A 15749-nucleotide genomic window follows, 5' to 3' on the forward strand; every position below is an offset into this window, starting at 1 on the left:
TGATGATGCCCAGACCATTTCAGTTTCAGAAACACATCAACTGTGTAGTCTACCGTCTTGATAAGTTAATAAACTCAATAAATATTAATAGATCAATACTCACAGTTGTGTTTCAGTGTTGGTGGATGTGACTGTCTCTGACCTCTGTGTTGAGTGTGAACGCTGCCTGAATCACTGTAGATCAGCTGTGACACGTGGGAAGATGTGCTGGGTGATGAATCCACGTGGACAGCATGTGATGAAGCAGCAGCAGCAGCTGTGATGACTCTCTGTCATCACGACCCTTCATGGAGGTTATCACCAGCATCGATGAAGGAGAAGCTGTTACTGAAGAAAACTCCAGTCAGACCATGGTGAAGCACACTGATGTTTCCAGAAGCTAACCTCCTGATTTTAAAATAAACTTTTTTTCAACACTGTAAACGCTAATCAATACTGTAATTGAGATTTTTTTTAAAAAAAGAGTTCTAACAGTCAAATATATTCTGTATTCCACATTAACCAGACACATTAAAATACACTAATGTGTGACATTTAAGAGGAGCATGAGCAGCTATAGAGTTTACATCACTGGGACATGAGGAATATCAGTACATTTAGCTAGCAGGCTAACATTAGCATCATTGCCAACCAACATAGATTAAAACACTTTGTTAATATCAAATCGACCAAATCACATTTTACTACTTAAAACTCAAATCTCACAATACCTTGTTCCTGTCACAGCAAGGAGCTTAATTATGACGAAGATCTTTATACTGTGGAGTCAGATCTGATCACTGTCCTTTGTCTGAAGCCCGGGAAACTCAAACTGCCGACAAAGAGACGTCTACCGGAAAACTTCAAAATAAAAGGTCTGTAATAGAGCAAAGACTTAACAAAATAAAAGCTTTAACAAAGTGGTTACCGATTTAAGTAAAGGAAAAGTAACAATGAAAAACACCAAAGAGATCTTTTTACTAAACGTTTAGTTGTTTCAGTGGCCCCTTAGAAAACATGCACATAGACAAAAATAGACAAATTCTGAAAATTTCAATGACAAACGCTGTAGGCTATGTTTACAACAGTAGCCTAACTTCAAGGTCGCATTTTATTTTCGATCAGGGGTTTTATGTTGTTACTATACAATTGATTGCATTTTATTATTTTATAGTGCTAGGCCTACTGCTTTTGTATTTTGTGCGATGTTGTTACAGTTATGAATTTAACTTAGTTTGTAGCCTATCATTTCCCTATTTTATTTGTATGGATGTTTTGTGGTTCACTGTTTGAAATGTTTGATTATAACTTTTGTTCCTTTACTGGATGACTTTGGTTCCGCCTGCCCTTGGGACAGGTAAAGGTGAAGGTCTTTTCGGCATGTAGGCTACGTTTTGCTGAATTAACGGTCTCACTGTTGCATCAGTGTCTTTTTTTTTTTAACCCACAATGCGCTCATAGAGCAGTTACACACTTGTTTATCAACTGACAGAAATGGAGCAAAGAGCAGTAGAGCAGGTTAGTACAGGTAAGAGCACGCCCTCACGTCAAACAGGTGAGGCAACTTTCATAGTTTCACTTTTGACCAACGTTTGTGTCGCAGTTTATTTTCTCGTGTGAAGGTAAGGTGAACAGTTTGAATGTTTTCCTCGTTAACACCTGTTGTTACCTGAGTTCTCTGCTTTTCAACTTCTCATTGTTGTGATAATGTTACTGTCGCTGAGTCAGAGCTGTAAATGTAAAGTCTGGACCGACAGAACCGTGACATCCGCCATGTTGAGTGGATGTTGTCGGTAAGAGCAGAAGCACAGAGCATAATAGTGGTTGTTTGTGTGCAGCTGTGACTTTGTGTACAGCTGTGACTTTGTCTGTGGTGAGTGGTCTGTCATTAGATTTACACTACAGGACTGATGTGGACTCAGTGTGGCGGGCTGAGCGGCTCACAGGGTTTTTACTATGATGTTCAGAAAGACAGTGAACACCACAGAGGCTCCTGCTTCAACAGCTACTACAGTCTATTGATCAGTACTGTTACTGCCTACCACCTCCTACCAGGCCATTGCCTTATACTAAGAATGTATTCTTAGCAATTCTTGCCTGGTAAAATAAAGGTCTGCTACATTACTACCACTGACACTGTCTCTGTGTCCCCACCATTCATGTCTGTGATTACACACAGCAAACACTCTGGGTTATTGATTATTGGACACAAATCATCAATATTGCTGTAAAGAATCTTTTAGAGCTGCAACAGTTTTACATTTTTCAAGCAGAAATCTTCATTTTCAGGCTCAAACACTGAAGATTTCCTTGTTTTCTCTGTTTGGTTTGATTGTAAACTGAATATTTTTGTCTCTTTGATTGTTGCTGTGACAAAACGAGACATTTGAAGACGTGGCCTAGAGGAACTTGGCAGCTGGAGAGTTTTTTCTCTCTCTTTGAACTCCCAGTGTGAGTGAAATGACTGAATGTTGTGATAGTGGAGCTGTGAGGTGAAATAAGTTGAGGCCCAGTTGTTGTGTGTAGAATAATCAGCTGTAGTTTGTTTGATCCAGTGGTTTTCTACAGGGACTCAGTGGATCTCAGTCCTTGGTCTTGGTCTGAGGCAATGACAGAGGTTCAAATTACGACAATCACTAGTAACTTATCAGTGATCTTATCAGCAGATGGACTTTGGCCTTGTGGTGGTGGAGTAGTTGATGAGGCCAGTGCCTTTCCTGTTACTCATTAATTGTTTATTGCTTTATATTACTTTATATTACTATACTTTACTTCCCTGTGTGGACAGACTGTGTCACATCAACTCACTGGATCTCAGTCCTTGTGTGTGTCAGTGGATGGAAACAGTCGTCCATGGATCATGTTGCTGGGCTGCTCTTCACTTCACTGCAGCTTCATGACGCCATCTAGTGGACTGATAGTAGAAGTACAGCAGCTGATGGCAGCTTCCTCTTCCTCACTGCTGTGTGACTGCATTCAGCTGACACTGATATGAAGCAGAGAAGAAGAGCCAATCAGTGGAGGAGCAGCTGGAAACATGATGGACATGTGAGCTGGTGTGCACATGAATGATGTGTGTTTCCTCTGCAGGTGAAGCTACAAAGTGTGTGTGAGCTGATGTGGATGTGACCTCAGCAGCATGGATCAGTGTGAGGACAGAGAGGAGGGAGCCCCTCCCTCTAAAACCACTCTGTGTGGGGGACATCAGGGCCAGACCAGAGGTCAAAGGTCAGAATTAAAACTGTCTAAAAGTCAGTTGTTGTGTTTATTAAAAGATTGAAGATATTTTTCATCAGTTTTTCTCCAACATGCACATTTATCAGTTGTGTTGTTGTTTCAGGATCCAGCAGCAGAGACCAGACTCTCCTGAACCCAGCTGTCTGTCTTTAAAGAGCAACGTGTCAATGGACGAGATATTGAACTTTAAAGGAGGACGTGGATCAGCTGATCAGATGTAAGACAAAACTAAATTTCAAATCTCTTGAGTTTCTTGAACGTTCTTCCTGTGGGGTCAAATTTCAATTATTCTACATAAAATCAGAGTTACAACTCAGACACACATTGACATTGTCCAGCTGCAGTAAAGAGTCCCTGCTTTAACATCCACATGTTAATATTCAGTAATCCTCACAGTGCAGCCCAGTAGCAACAGGAAATGTGTCAGCACCTTCTACTTAAAACAGGAAGTAGCCACTGGGTTAAAATCATCTTTTCATTTGCTCTAAATGTTCATGGTCTTGTTTCCAGCTGGTAGAAGGAACATGGTGATGTTGGCTGCATCAAGTCGCCTCCTGGTGGCAGCTTTGAGGTGTGCAACAGGGCGAGGGGCCGATCAGTGATTTCTAGTGAGTTCAGAGTGATGTCAGACACAGAGAGCAGAGACAGAGGATCAGATCAGTTACAGGAGCTGAAGCAGAATCTCAGCAGCTGCTTTTTACAGGAGCAGACGAACAAACGTCCATAAATACTGAGAGAGAGAATCAGCAAAACTCAGGTAAAGATAGAAACTTTAACTCGTCTTCGGAACAAAACAAAGAGATAAATGACATTTTCTGACGTAAAAAACAAAATCCTTCATCATCATTGTTTACAGATTTTATCTACAGGAATACGGATACAAATCAAACCTAATTTTTTTTTTTATTAACTCATTGAGTGCCAGACCTTTTATAAAATGGTCAGTGCCATGTGCCAGCGTTTTGGGGCATTTTGAGTAATATGTCAAGACCCAGAGAGTATTTTGTACTATGACTCTGAAAACACCAAACAGCTCAAAGGAAAGAGGAGACTCTCTATTTAACTAGGGAAAAAACCATTTGTTTGTACCTTGTTCCATTCTTGATTTATCTTAAGTTGAATAGAGCCTGGTTGCACCAAAAAGACCACTTTTTTTCTAGAAAGCTGAGAAAAATGCATTTTTGTGAAAGAGAGTCTCTCAAGAAAAATAGTGATTTATCCGTTTTAATTTTGGCTTCAAAAACATGTAAGACATCTGAAAATTTCATTTCACATGTTTTTTTCATGTCCCCCCCCCCAAAAAAAAGACTAAACAAAAAACAAAACAACAACAACAACAACAACAACAACAACAACAACAACAACAACTACAATACAACAAGTACGAGCAGTTGCTGCCTCTCCTACGCCCCCCCCCCCCCACCCCCTCTCTGCCCCTCCCCTCCCCTCCTTCTCCTCCTGCTGCTTCCCCTCGTCTCTGAAGTAGGGAGGGAGACGTCGTGGCGTCTTCAGCCTCCCTGCTGGACGCGGCCGCGGCAGCGACTCACCGCGCTGATCTCGCGGTTCGTCGTCATGACGTCGGTTAGACAGCAACTGGTGAAACTGACTCCGCGATCCGCCTCCGCTTCGGCATTTCGGTGCTGATCATCTAGATGAGTTTACCTTTCCTGCCTCCTCCGATCACTTCATGCTGGAGCTATGCTAATAGCATCTGTGGCTAAGCTTTGCTCCAGCTCCACGTTACACTTGTTCCAGGCTCTGCCCGTCGTTTTCCTCTAGAAATAGAAACTTTTCCCGACTTTTTTATCTCCGTACCGATCGCGCTCGTCTTCTCCTTCCTCTTCACTTCTTGCTCTGATCTACAGTCTTCTTCGTTCTACACATCCCAGAAGCCCCAAAATTACTCACAATGTGCGGGAGAGCGTCCCCATTTACCAGCCGCAGAAAAGTGCATTGGACGTCTAAGCACTTTTTTCTTTTGCAAGCGTTGGATTTTGATTGACGTCCATAGACGTCAATGGCACTCAATGAGTTAAGGTCCATCTTTATTGTGTTCATTTTTTTTATTTTTGAAATCCTAAAACTTCTTCACATCAGTTGTGTTGTTGTTTCAGGATCCAGCAGCAGAGACCAGACTGTCCTGAACCCAGCTGTCTGTCTTTAAAGAGCAACATGTCAAAGGACGAGATATTGAACTTTAAAGGAGGACGTGGATCAGCTGATCAGATGTAAGCTGTAACTGACAGTCAGATTCAAGTTATTATAGAAATGAACCAGTTTGTACAACGTGTTGTTGGACCAGGTCTGAAATCAAAGTGTCTATGTTGTGAACGTCCTCAGGGGACATATAAAGTCCATCTTGTATTATCTCTCTGTACTGATGGTCACTTGACACTGATTCCTCCACAGAGTGGACCAGGAGAGCTTAGAGGTTCCCAGTGGTCAGTCTGCCCAGCAGCATCAAACACACCTGGACTCCATGTTTATGGTGGGTACATGTCCAACAGCTGCTGTTACATCTGTTGTGTTCACCATCATCTCCATGCTGCACTTTGACACCAGTGGATTGTCAGTCTGTCAGGTTTTAGTTTGATGCTGTCACTCATAGAGTTTCTGTTCCAGCTGCTGGAGGAGAACATGGTCACTTTTGTGAAGAACGAGCTGAAGAAGATCCACAAGCTTCTGAGTCCAGATTACCCAGAATGCTCAGGGAGTCAGAGGGAGGATGAGGAGGTGGTGGATGGTGAGGATGAAGAGCAGAGGAGCATCAGAGAGGCGTTAGTGAAGATCACAGTGAAGCTCCTGAGGAGCAGGAAGCAGGAGGAGCTGGCTGAGCGTCTGCAGAGCAGTAAGAGGATTTCTGTAAAGATTCAACATGATGGACAAATGAGACGTTCACTGACATCAACACATGGAGGGAAACATGTTCATATAGTCGTTATTTAGAGGAATTATCATGTTATATTTTCTTATTGGTCTGATTTCTTGTGTTTTCATTCAGAACATCTTGCTGCAGTTTGTCAACGTAAACTCAAATCTGCCCTGAAGAAGAAGTTCCAGTGTGTGTTTGAGGGGATCTCTAAAGCAGGAAACCAAACCCTTCTGAACCAGATCTACACAGAGCTCTACATCACAGAGGGAGGGGCTGGAGGGGTCAATGATGAACATGAGGTCAGACAGATTGAAACAGCTTCAAGGAGACCAGACAGACCAGAAACAACCATCAAACAAGAAGACATCTTTAAAGCCCCACATGGAAGAGACCGACAAATCAGAACAGTGATGACAAAGGGAGTGGCTGGCATTGGGAAAACAGTCTTAACACAGAAGTTCACTCTGGACTGGGCTGAAGACAAAACCAACCAGGACATACACTTCACATTTCCCTTCACCTTCAGAGAGCTGAATGTGCTGAAAGAGAAAAAGTTCAGCTTGGTGGAACTTGTCCATCACTTCTTCTCTGAAACCAAAGGAGCAGGAATCTGCAGCTTTGATCAGTTCCAGGTCGTCATCATCTTTGACGGTCTGGACGAGTGTCGACTTCCTCTGGACTTCCACAACACTGAGATCCTGACTGATGTTACAGAGTCCACCTCAGTCCACGTGCTGCTGATCAACCTCATCAGGGGGAAACTGCTTCCCTCTGCTCGCCTCTGGATAACCACACGACCTGCAGCAGCCAATCAGATCCCTCCTGAGTGTGTTGACATGGTGACAGAGGTCAGAGGGTTCACTGACCCACAGAAGGAGGAGTACTTCAGGAAGAGGTTCAGAGATGAGGAGCAGGCCAGAGAGATCATCTCCCACATCAAGACATCACGAAGCCTCCACATCATGTGCCACATCCCAGTCTTCTGCTGGATCACTGCTACAGTTCTGGAGGAGCTGTTGAAGACCAGAGAGGGAGGAGAGCTGCCCAAGACCCTGACTGAGATGTACATTCACTTCCTGGTGGTTTATCTAAAACTGAAGAAGGTCAAGTATGATGGAGGAGCTGAGACAGATCCACACTGGAGTCGAAAGAGCAGGTCGATGATTAAGTCCCTGGGAAAACTGGCTTTTGAGCAGCTGCAGAAAGGAAACCTGATCTTCTATGAATCAGACCTGACAGAGTGTGGCATCGATATCAGAGCAGCCTCAGTGTACTCAGGAGTGTTCACACAGATCTTTAAAGAGGAGAGAGGCCTGTACCAGGACAAGGTGTTCTGCTTCGTCCATCTGAGTGTTCAGGAGTTTCTGGCTGCTCTTCATGTCCATCTGACCTTCATCAACTCTGGACTCAACCTGATGTCACAACAACAAACAACATCTCGGTGGTCGATTAGAGACACATCTACACCTTTCTACCAGAGCGCTGTGGACGAGGCCTTACAGAGTCCAAATGGACACCTAGACTTGTTCCTCCGCTTCCTCCTGGGTCTTTCACTGAAGCCCAATCAGGCTCTCCTACGAGGTCTGATGACTCAGACAGGAATTGACTCACGGTCCAATCAGAAAACAGTCCAGTACATTAAGAAGAAGATTGAAGAGACTCCCTCTGCAGAGAAAAGCATCAACCTGTTCCACTGTCTGAATGAACTGAATGATCGTTCTTTAGTGGAGGAGATCCAACAGTCCCTGAGATCAGGACGTCTCTCCACAGATAAACTGTCTCCTGCTCAATGGTCGGCTCTGGGCTTCATCTTACTGTCATCAGAAGAAGATCTGGATGAGTTTGACCTGAGGAAATACTCTGCTTCAAAGGACGCTCTTCTGAGGCTGCTGCCAGTGGTCAAAGCCTCTAACAAAGCTCTGTAAGTGTAGAGATAGTTGGATTTACTCATCATTGTATAAAAACACTTCTGTCTTTTCAACAGGACAGAAAATAAATCCATTTATTCTTTAATTCCTCATGTTAATCTCTTCAGACTGAGCAGCTGTAACCTCTCAGAGAGAAGCTGTGAAGCTCTGTCCTCAGTCCTCAGCTCCCAGTCCTCTAGTCTGAGACACCTGGACCTGAGTAACAACGAACTGAAGGACTCAGGAGTGAAGCTGCTGTCTGGTGGACTGGAGAGTCCACACTGTAGACTGGAGACTCTCAGGTGAGCATCCATCAAGCTGTTTATCTGATTACACTTGAACACACCTCCAGGTGTTGACAGTGGTTTCCTGTGTGTTGTTGTGTGTGTTCAGTCTGTCAGGATGTCTGGTCACAGAGGAAGGCTGTGCTTCTCTGGCCTCAGCTCTGAGTTCCAACCCCTCCCATCGGAGAGAGCTGGACCTGAGCTACAATCATCCAGGAGCCTCAGGAGAGAAGCTGCTGTCTGGTGGACTGGAGAGTTCACACTGTACACTGGAGACTCTCAGGTGAGGATCCATTAAGCTGTTTATCTGATTACACTTGAACACATCTCCAGGTGTTGACAGTGGTTTCCTGTGTGTTGTTGTGTGTTCAGTCTGTCAGGATGTCTGGTCACAGAGGAAGGCTTTGCTTCTCTGGCCTCAGCTCTGAGCTCCAACCCCTCCCATCTAAGAGAGCTGGACCTGAGCTACAATCATCCAGGAGCCTCAGGAGTGAAGCTGCTGTCTGCTGGACTGAAGGATCCAGACTGGAGACTGGACTCTCTCAGGTATGGAGAGGCTGCTGCAGCCACACACACTGTCTGATAGAGGAGGAGGATTAATGCATTGATGACATCAGATCTGATCACTCAGACCATATCCAGAGGTGGTGTAGGCCACAGTGAAGCTCCGCCCACTCCACTGACGTCCTCTGTCACAGTCTGACTCGTCCTAACACAGTTTATACTGAAGCCAAAATCTCTGAGTGATTTAAACATGAGCTGTGCAGCTTTCATCAGTCACAGTGATAAACTACTACTACTGCTCTGAGTCTGTTTTGATCAGACTTTATTTCAGAGTTTATCAGGGGAAAAAAATCAGCTGCAGCTGGTTTAACTGCTCCTGAACCAACAGAGTGTTTGACCTGAACAGTCCCAGAGACTGTGGGCAAGGAAAGGCAATTTTATTTGTATAGCCGGTTTTTAAACGCACCGACTACAAGAACTATGCACTGGATTCTGTATTGCTACAGGCCTCCATACCATCCACACACCCCACACATTTCTTATTTACACTCATAAACAAAAGGCCCACTCCTACATGTATATATTCTGTACCTTTAAATCAGTGAGACGATGCCCAATGAGCAGCGCGTCCCCGTCCGCCGACTGGCCGAAACTAATTACAAGAAAAAACATATTACACTCTACGTTCATGAATGAATTTGCATAAACCCTCATACAACATTGTATAAGACTCACATATAACTCTGTACTTTTGAGGACCCGTGTCCCTGGGTTTGAGCCACAATTGTCCGGATTCTGAAGGAATCAACACAGTAAACAGACAATTACCCTGCCGTACGGCATGCGCATAAACAGTGATTAATTATTAACTACATTTGTCAATAAAAGTTTGTATACCTGATTTTTTAAATTCAGCGGCTACTGAGCAAAGCCTGGCGTCCCCTCACGCTGGCCGCGTTAGTGTGTTCAGTAGCAATGACCCGGCAGAGGAACAGAGAGAGCGGAACCTGTTACCTGCCTACCTAAATAACCTCCCCAGGTGAGGACACGGCGCCGCCCGCTGGCGAGGACCCCATTACACAGACAAGAAAACAGTTTATAACACAGATAGTGGGAAACATGGAAATGTTAACAAGAGCTGATGGAGGCAGCTTCTGGTAGGCAAGGGAGGCAGGGAGAGCAACTAGCTTGATGGGAGGACTGGATGGCAGACTGGTTCATGGGAAGGGAGAACAGGCTGGTTTAACAGCAGGGGAAAGGGGAGGGGGGGTGACTGTAGACACCGTTGAGTGTGGACACACTAACAACAACACAACAACAAGAATCAAACCATGTCCACTGCTCAGAGACATAATTTGTCTCCCAGCGTCTCCAACCAAGAAAGAAATAAGAGACAAAAACCAGGCGGCACCATCAGGTCTCTGTCTGGTCAGATATTGATGATCAATAATCAGCTCAGTCTCTCTGAGATCCTGATCTTGTCCTGATGAGATCTGTTGTTGTGTTGAGGAGACGGTAAATCACAAGTGTGACATCCAGATGTCATCACTTTCCAGAGGCCTGGAGCTGTCAACCAGAAGAGAGTGAGTGTAGTGAACAGTGGGAGCCACATAGAAATTCCCCTGCCATGCTGCTGCCATGCTGTTCCCATGCTGTTCCCTTGAGAGTTCCAGCAGAGCTCTAGTAAAGTCCCAGCAGCTGGAGTGACCCCCTCCTTTTCCTGGGTGTGACTAGTTTTTGTGGTGAGTGGAAATTCACATAATTCATAGAACCACGAGTACATGTTTGATTTAAGAAGTGAAATTATAACAGACCTAGCTACTGGAGATGCGCTGGCCACTGTTTTATCTGGAAATAAATTGTTGTAGCTAATAATACCTACTGTCAATTTTTTTTATCACAATTTATTTACTGTGAATCTACATTTAAATAGGAAAAAACTAAGGGAGTGATGAAAGCCTTTTTAAGATGTTTGCAGTTGCAGGTATTCAGTGCATGCCTTCGACCAGGGAATTAGCATTATCATTGCTCAATCTTTTGTTTGCCCTAATGGGCCACCTATTGGTCACCCATTGTCACACAAATCGCACAGAGCCTGCAATGGAGCTGGCTGTTCAACTTTGAAGGAGGACCGGGGGAGGGGAGGTTATGTTGGAAGGCTAGCTGGACCAGACTCTCTCCTGAGCAACAACACACTCCAAACCCCTGAACATTCACACCTGCTCCAGAGCATTACCATCTCCAAGCATCCCCCACCGATTTGACTATGAATTGATTAGAAAATGAGCAGGTATTTCCTTAAGGTCCTGCTTTAAACATTTTTATTTTCATGATTATCTTACATTATTATCTATCTTACAAAAAATGTTGTAATTTTGCATAATTATGGAGTCAGTGCTGGAATTTAATTTAACTCTGTACTTCCTCTGGATTAAATGTATTAATTAAATGTATTGATTTTTCACTATAATTTACTAGTTATAGCACTAGCCTATACTGTCAATCCCCCTATAAACCCCATTCCGATTTGATATCACAACTTCACAAAGTTGAAGACACCTGCTGCACCTAGTCTAATCTTTGTATGACTGAATTATTCTGCATAAGACCCTGACTAATACTCATAGTAATGCTGCATTAGCATCAAAACAAAGTAGGCTAAATAAAAAATGATCATACACTTAGTCTAAGAAAACAAATGGAAAAGTCAGGGGCCCACTTTAGTATTCTTTCAGGGGCCCCAGAATTCCTAGCAACGGCCCTGATTATCTGACTAAACTTGCTTATTTCACTCAGTGGACCGGCGGATCAGCTGGTGTGCAGTGCGCGCTGTATAGTCTATAGTATAGTCTCTCTCTCTCTCTCTCTCTCTCTCTCTCTCCCTCTCTCTCTCTCTCGCTGCACGTCTTCACAAGACACAGGTCGACGTGTGTGGGGTGAGATGGAAATAAGAGCAGAGCGCACCTTCCATATTAAGGGTGCACCCACACTAGGCAAGCGTACCGTGCCCAAGCACGTTTGCCCCCTAAAGTCCGGATTCTATAGGCTCTGTGCACAAGTCCCGTGACGTCCCGTGACGCAGCTGAAAATGAGTTAAATAGTGAAACAGCTGCGCTTTTATAGCCGGTTTTATGATTAAACTCTGAACCTGGTCGGGACCAGGTTATGAGCTAAGCATTAGTTACCGTGGCGATCTAGCCGGGTTAAAAGAGAGCCACCTTGTACAGGAGAGCCTGAAAGCTTTAGACTCAACACCTCGCTAACCCACTAAACTGGCTTCACAGTAGCTACACCCCTCATAGTGAACACAGTCAGTACAACAACAAACTTTAATACGAAACTAACGCAAAGCTTTAAAAATAGCACGTCGCTAACGTTAGCTGGTCGGCTAACAACAACAACTTCTACTAACTAGTGCACGTAACTCGATATATAAAGACGAAAGCCATTCTCTCGTTTGCTTTTGGGAGCAGGGAGTGAGCATCCACAATGCGGTGAACATCGTTGATCTATATTTTGGGCAGATTTTGCAGGCATCTCAAAAAGTTTATTGTGACAGACGCTCTATAATAGTAAGCGAATGAAGCAGGAAGTTAGCCGGAAACCGATATGCCGACAACCGGGTAAAGCGGAAGTACGTCACGGGACTTGTGCACAGAGCCTATTGCTGGTGTGAGTGCAAGCGTTCCGGAACACTTCCCTGGCCCGGCACGGTTGGGAGAGGTGTGCTTGGGCACGGTACGCTTGGCCAGGAATGCGCACACGTAATACGCTGCGGGCTCGTTCTCCACCACGTGTCTGCAACCGCATGTAAACAACAGTTACTTAACGATTACGTCGCGCCGTAAACATCGCTAGTTAACGTCGCTTTGATTAAACTTCAAGATATTACCATGACAACCGGTCAAAGCGCCGTTCTTTCTGCAGTCAGAGCGCATCCGCCGTGTTGTTATATCAACGTGATGACGTTTGTGTCGGAGGCAACCATGCTTGAGCACGCTTGGGTTCGAGGTAGTGTGAGTGCGGGCCAGCGGGGGAGAAGGGAGGGGGGGCATTCGGGCTTCAGCACGGCACGGATCAACTGGCCCTAGTGTGAGTGCGCCCTAGACAGGTGCGTCAGTGCCAGTAGATCATCGCGGAATCGCGCGTCAGGCATTTGGCTCTCCTAATGGGAATGGCTGGTTTGACGTGACTTTATCATTAAAGTGGGAAAAAAAAATATATAGAGAGAGCTGTCAACCACTCTAGACGCGTCAGGTCAGCATAGCGCAGGGGGAGGGATATTAGTATTCTGTGGTGAAAAATACACTCATTCATTCAATTTTATTGAGAATTTTACAGAGGTGCACAGCGCATGTTTACGGTGTCCGGCGACTCTGACCCCTACACCGCAGCAGCCAGCAACAGACTTTTACAAAATAAAAGCATGTGAGCAACATGCATTAATGCGCAATAAAATAAATGTCGGCGTTGATAGTTTAATGAGTTGCCATAACGCAACTTGCACAGCCCTAATAAATACACAAATGTAGCCCGTGGTTCTGAGACGTGACGCGCTGTGGTCACTAGAAATGTATTTATTTATTCGCAGATCGGGAGTGAATGAGCAAGCCAGAGATGCACAGCAGATTTCATGGTTGCCGACTGGCAAAAACTGAAAGAGGGGCTTGTAAATAACTATATTACAGGTTTCACACAAACAAACACAAAACATCAAGTAGCCTATGTCAAGTCTCAGCATTTATGAACCTCATAATTGTTTCTTTTTCCTCTTGTTTGAATATAAGGGCGGTCACATAGGACCACACTTTCATTTTACACACACCGTCTCATGCGTGTATATTCACGGACACGTAGGCATGTTTATTTATTGGTTAGGGTTTATTTGCGCACCGTATGCTTCAGTGTTAACATTAAAACCACCACAAGGCAAACATTTAGTAGAATGCAAATTCTGTAGACAGGTAAACTGCGAGTGATATACATTTTTATTTGTGCTCTGTCGGTGTTTATTTATCTTTGAAGCTACTTATAGATCGCCTGTTTTGGAGGCAATTATAGCAATTCATCTGAGGGAAAAAAGAAAGGAGGAGGAAAAGTGATTGACAGATTAACTCGGGTCAAAATCACTGCTCCTCCCCGTGGACAAATGAGACACTGCATCTGATTTTCACACGGGCTGCAGAGGGGCGTTAACAGTCGTGGCTGCGTTCGCTACGTCATCGCGGGGGATTAAATTATCGCCACGGGCCAAGCGGGAGCCCGTCACGGACCCGCCACGGACCCATCACGGTCCCACAGTGGTCCCACCAGGGACCAGGGGGAACTTCTAGGTGGCTACATCTGTAATAATTAGAGATGGTCCCATCAGGTTTTTTGGGACCGATACCGATCACAGATCACCTAAAGCCTCACCGATCCGATTACCGATCAGAACCGATCGATCACGTGGGACGATATTCTTCTTTTTTCTTTTTTTTTTACTCTTTTTTTCCCCATTAATTCACCCACTCATGCATAGGCCTAGTTTTTTTATGTTAACTTTGCAGGGTTTCCCGCAGAAAATCAGTTAGTCAAGGTGGTGGTAGTGGTGGTGGGGGGAGGCGGTGTTGCTGCATACTGTCCACTGTTGAGGGTGGGGGGATTCAAATAAAATTCAATAAAAAAATCACATTTTGGCCTAAAACATTATTGTTTGATGTTTATTGTTTAGATATTTCAATTTTATTAAAAACTGAAAGCTCCTGTCACCTTTTCCACAGTCAACCACCAGTAATAGAGATATTTTGCCTCGATTGTGGGTCTGTCATATTCAACACTGGCTGATGAATATGACTTAAATGGATATACCTGTGTAAAAAAAATACTCTGGTAAAAGTAGAAGTACTGATTCAACTCCTTTACTCAAGTAGTAGGGGAGAGTGGGGTAAAGTGAGACATTTTTTACATTTGCTCCCCTCTAAGCGAGCTAAAATGATTTATCAGTAAAATTTACACATTTCCCATTAATTCAGGATGTTTCCTAGCAATGGAAATTATCAGAATGTATTTAGAATGAAAGGCAGTGAAAATATGATTGTTTTTTAAAAAAGTGGTCTCGTGTCTCACTTTACCCCAGCTCAGGGGTAAACTGAGACAGACTAGAGAAATCAAGGGGGTAAATTGATCCACTTACTTTTTCCACTCTACTACCATAACAACACATGTTGTAACAGTTAGAATCCTGAGCTTGACAACCACACATCCCAGAACTAATGTCGGACTAGTAGCAGAATCATGGGGATTGGTCAATTAAGCACTTCTTTTTCCTAAACACAAACTGACTCAAGAACAAAATCAACTAGAAAATTTCCTCTCGGGAAATTTTGAATGGGCCACGGGAGCTACTGCGGATTGTGCCATCTCTGTCAACATGGGAATCAAACCCACGATCTTAAGGTCAAGACAGAGCTGATCAGACAGACACATGATCATCTTTCTATAAGCACTGATATGGAGGAGCTGTAACCACATTAGGTTACCTGTGTGTGTGTGTGTGTGTGTGTGTGTGTGTGTGTGTGTGTGTGTGTGTGTGTGTGTGTGTGTGTGTGTGACTGTAATCACATGAAGCTGGCTCTAGAGTCTGTGTGTGTGTGTGTGACTGACTTGTCACATAGTTAGTTAGTAGCTGCATCCTGTGTCAGTCTGATTTAGCTGTGTCTGTGTTTATAAACATTTAAACGAGCGCCAGGTGGATTGTTTATGAAGTTAACGAGCCCTGGCCTGAGGATCAAAGAGGTTACCACGGCGATAGGGGCCCCCGCAGGCTGAGACAGACAGAAACGTGGAGAAAAACAGCCATTTTCTGCCTCTAAACCGGCCTCACAATTAGGCTTAGCATGACAAAACGGTAACTCCTATCAGAACAAAACACAGATCAATGTTGCTCTAAGGACTTACTGAAAATTTCGGTACGATTTGGTGTTT

General features: G+C 44.2%; 2 protein-coding genes across 2 annotated transcripts in view; one reads left to right on the forward strand and one right to left on the reverse strand.

The window, feature by feature from the left end:
* LOC146986424 (protein NLRC3-like) overlaps positions 1-15749 on the forward strand; it is a 478141-nt gene that overhangs the window by 284847 nt on the left and 177545 nt on the right. The window lies entirely within an intron of this gene.
* The window catches only part of LOC146986438 (protein NLRC3-like), a 110470-nt gene that overhangs the window by 32362 nt on the left and 62359 nt on the right, over positions 1-15749 (reverse strand). The gene's annotated exons all lie outside the window — the stretch shown is intronic.

This window comes from Trachurus japonicus, chromosome 6 (genome assembly GCF_045865225.1).
Source record: "Trachurus japonicus isolate A0001 chromosome 6, Traja_1.0".
Taxonomy (NCBI): Eukaryota; Metazoa; Chordata; class Actinopteri; order Carangiformes; family Carangidae; genus Trachurus; species Trachurus japonicus.